Here is a 4,877-nt window from a genome sequence, read left to right as displayed (position 1 = left end):
TTCGCGTTTGAAGCGAGCGAAGTCGCCAGGTACCCAGTATTTGAACGTGTCCATGGCCGCGCTGCTGTGCGAAATATCATCGACGTTGCCCATCGAATCCGCCAGAAAGCGACCGGCCAAAGTGGCCAAAGACGCACGACTCGTCACATATCCGAAAAAGACGGCGGTGCATCGCCGTCGAAACGCATCGTCCAAATTGTCCAATCGATTCGTTGTAAACACGCTGAACACGCCGTAGTTATCCGTACCGTCGTTGGGCTCTAGTATCGTGAGAAACCGCGTGAGCAAGCTGTAATCGCCGCTGCTGATAGGCGGTGCGCCGCTGCTACCGCTGCGATTCTTTACCAAGCCATCCACTTCGTCCATGAGCAAAACAACATTGCGGCCGGTTACGTGAACCAAAGCGTGCATACGTTCGTACAGGATGCGTAAGTTCTTTTCCGTTTCGGATCGATATGAGGAGAGAAGATTCTCAGTGTTCACGAACGCCAAGTTGAGTCGCAATGTTTGCGCGACCGCGCGTGCAGCCGCGGTCTTGCCCGTACCCGGAGGACCGTACAAAATCACGTTGGCGCCGGCCTTCGTACGAGGTTTGCGCCCGTCCATTGAATTGTTGTGACGCGAGCGTTGTGTTTCACATTGGATGCGCTACTGTCCAAATCAAAGTACGCATTCACGATGAGACGATGTTGTTCCTCGTATCCCGGCAAGTCGTCGAGAGAAACTGAGAGACTTTCATACGGAATGTATTCATACAGTCCACGTGTATCCGTACGCGGATCCACGTCATCGCCGCCACTGTCACCTACGTCGACGTTGTTGCGAGCATTTCCAACCGGCGTCGCGCGGTGGCCAAGTCGCGTTCCAGATTTCGCGCGCCGCTCATAGATATGGCGAGGTCACCAAATCCGCTCAATTGCATCGAACGCAACAAGAGCGCCTGCATAGATCGCGCTACCGTTTCGCGCCTCAGAAACATACGGTCGCTCGCCTGCAAACGGTCCTCGTACAGATCCAAAAATCGTGCTACTTTGGCACCAAGGCGAACGTGGCCGTCCGCTGCCGTTCCGTTGTTTGCTGCTCTCGAGATGCTCGATCTTTACAGCTTCGTCGTTGTACTCGCGAACGAAACGCTGCAAGTCGCGAGGGTACTTTCGATCGCGTTGCATATTCGTCGTTGACCGTATCGCCGTCGCCATTTTAATACTTATACCAATCGTTGTTCAAATTGCGCGCGCGTGACGTTGACTCGTCTCGGTTGATTCATTTTTTTTTCGTCGATCACTGCACGAGACGTAAGATGGTGGATCTTATGTTGAACCAGAGAACCGAACGCGCGACTAAGCATTCACCGGATAAGTGTCCCGAATTCGGCGTCTGATTTCGGCGTTCCATGGATCCTATTTCTCGTATACGTTCACCAAGATACGTCAACGTGTACGAAAAATAAGATCCATAAAACGAATCACGATCGATTCTTATTTCGAAACTGTGAGCGTCCTACACATATATTACAGGACGATCATCGAACTCGGTGCTCAAGGTCTGCACACCTTCGATTATGAAAAAAATAGGACGCGTATTGCGCATTAGGTATACGCGGTATTGACGTTGCTATGTGATGAACTAACGACATTCACGAACGCGATAAAGTTGTTTGCGCTGGGGAAAGGTAAAAAATAAATGTTTTTTTTATATGTATACGTTTATATATTGGGTGAGTGCAAAAGTTCGTACGGAGTTTGTGAGTAAAAGTCACACAGTGATTAGGCAAACAAAAATCTTTATTCAATCAATAATATATTCTCCATCGTTTTCTATAATCTTTTCCCAACGTTCTGGCAGCATACGGATGCCTCGATCATAAAAACTGCGCGGTTTAGATTCGAAGAACGAAGAGACGCCGTTTTTTAAGGCCTCCAAAGAGTCAAAGTTTTTTCCATTTAAATAATTTTGCAATGACCGGAACAAGTAATAGTCAGATGATGCGATATCAGGAGAATACGGTGGATGCGTTAAGACATCCCATTTCAGGCTCTTCAGTTTGCGCTGCGTCTTTTTCGAAACGTGTAGTCTGGCGTTGTCGTGATGAAAGACGACTCCCTTGCGATTTGACAAAATCGGAAGTTTCTCTTTTGTTTCTCGATTCAGATTGGTTAATTGGCGACAGTACTTGTCCGAATCAATCGTTTCGCCAGCGGGGAGAAGCTCGAAATAGATTATGCCCTTGCAATTCCACCAAACAGAGAGCATCACCTTCATCGGGTGCAAACTGGCCTTTGGCATTGCGTCACCATGCTCACCTGATTGTTTCCATGTCCGTTTGCGCTGAACATTGTTGTAGAGGACCCATTTCTCATCGCCCGTCACTAGTCGATCCAAAAACGACTCGTTATTGAGCCGCCCGAGTAAAGAAACGGCTGCAGAAATTCGCTTGATTTTGTTCTTTTCGGTCAGCAAATGGGGCACCCATATATCGAGCTTCAAATCGAATCCCATCTTTTTTAAACGCCGAAAAGCGGTTGATCGGTCAACGTTTAGTGCTGTAGCAACTTCTTCTGTTGAAATTCGCGGATTATTGAGCACAAAAGTACGCAAAACATCGTCATCAATGTCAGAAGGTCGACCAGAGCGTGGCTCGTCTTCAAGGTTAAATTCTCCGCGCCGAAATTTAGCAAACCATTTTTCCACAGTTCGTTTAGCTGGTGCTTCATCCTGATAAACATCCTGAATGTTTTTTACGGCTGCGGCAACGTTTATTCCCTTCCGAAACTTGTAAAGCATAACATGTCGTAAATGCACTTTATCGATACTCATTTTTAAAGTGATATTTCTCGAAGCAGTTTGTATGAAAACAAATGATTTTTTTTTTAATAACAGCTGAAGACGTCACCTTTCCAACGTTATATAATATGTAGATGGAAGTATTAATGACAACACTTTACGACGCTTATAACTTCATCTATTGAACTCCGCACGAACTTTTGCACTCACCCAATATATATACGTTTATTACAAATTATAACAGTCGAGACCTCCACAAGTGGCACTGTTTGGATAACATCGATAGCATCGCATACATAACATCTGTGAGAGCGCGACGTACCAAGTCCCGTTGTCTGCACGGCACGGCAAATTATATAGGTGCGAGAAAACCATGAACCATAATTGATTTCGCTAGCGCTAAACTTGACAAATTCAGTGGATTTCGCACTGCGCGCGATTGCTTTCTTCGAAAGAATTTTGTACCTACAAGGGTATCGCTGTCCATGTCACTATCTGTATCGTGATTCTCGGGAGCGCGATCGTCTTCCCAACAATTCTCAAATTCATTGTGCCTGTCTTGTTCATATATACGTTCACAATGCTCATAGAAATCGAACGCTTCCTCCCATACATCGAACCCGAAAACATTCGACATCATTATGCGTAAAGTGTTTCGCAACGCAGATCGAAATATCGTATCGTACAAACTGCACAACGGCTCGCATCGATGTATCGGAATCCCACGTACGCAACGCATATCTAAAAAGACACCAAGCCTCTTGTACGACCATTGTCTTCGCGTATAAAGTCTAGTATCGATTGTTGTACTAACTAATCGTAGTATCGTGTCAGCCGCACGTTGCACCGTAGCGTATGGAGCAATAAGACTCAATGGAGCAGCCACAACCAAATTTCCGATTGACAAACAGTATTCGAACGCATTGATCAAAGCGGAATGAATTTCTTTCCTCGAAATATCACTATTATTGTCAAATTCATGACAAAAACGATCGTACAATAATCGCACAAACAGTGCGCTACAGTTGTATTCATATGCATTATCGAATGAATTTACGTTGAGTTGCGGTAATTTTAGCAATTCGGGCAATATTAGTCGTATAAAGTCACGATCGCTGACAGTTCGCCAAACAGTCATACTTCTCTCGTCGCTCACAAAGAATAAACCACGGTACGCCGTTTCCCGTCGTTTGTCGATGTTCTGTTGCTGCTTGTGCTGGGAATCAGGTCGAGTCGTTTCCGAAATACTTTCTTCGATAGCATTTAGCGTCATCAATAATTCATCCTCTTTGTAATGATATAGCGCATCGTCCATTTCTTTCGTATATGCACGTAATATCAGGATCAGGCAATGCAGTTTTCGATCGTTTAATTGACTATTAGCCAGCAAAGTCCACATAGCAGCTGAAGATTCGCGTATAACTTTTTGCGATCGAATCGTTCGAGCAATTGCAACCAATGAGAGTTTAGGTAACCTCGTATTGTTGACGTTATACAGCTGAGTTTTATAAAACGTGCGAGCGGTGTCAAGCGCGTGCGATATTGCTTCGGCTATCAATGTGTCTTGCAACAATGGTTCGGTGTGCGAAATCACCGGTCGTTCCAACTCGAACGATTCCGTTGACGATTTAGTACGAAATCGATGTCTACGGTTGAAGTAGTTTCGACGCAGCACGCGCGCTCGACTGCACGTGATCGCTCGATAATATAGCGAACGATGGATACTCGACGATCCATCCAAGGCACACCATTCAAACCATGGGACACGAGGTGTAGAGAGGACAAAGTCTGACTCTATCTCATATTCGAACAAATCGTCTTCTTCGGTGTCGCTGCTCGAACTATCTGACGAACTTCCAGAGGTCTTGGTGTTTCTATCGAGCACCTCCTCACTGCATGGCATTGCGCGCCGTGTAATCACGAAATTAGATCCCGTTACGTCAAACACGAACAACTCGTCCCAATCGTCGCTGTCACTGCTCGACCTCTTCGACGAATTCATTGCTGTACGAATAGATTCTTCGTTCAGCGATCTTGGCGTTTTTATTGAGCCCCCCCGCCCCCCCCTCTTCACCTACATCCCTCCCCTCTTC

This window comes from Harpegnathos saltator, unplaced genomic scaffold, assembly GCF_003227715.2.
Source record: "Harpegnathos saltator strain DR-91 unplaced genomic scaffold, Hsal_v8.6 scaffold268, whole genome shotgun sequence".
Taxonomy (NCBI): Eukaryota; Metazoa; Arthropoda; class Insecta; order Hymenoptera; family Formicidae; genus Harpegnathos; species Harpegnathos saltator.
Note: the sequence above shows the minus strand (reverse complement) of the source record.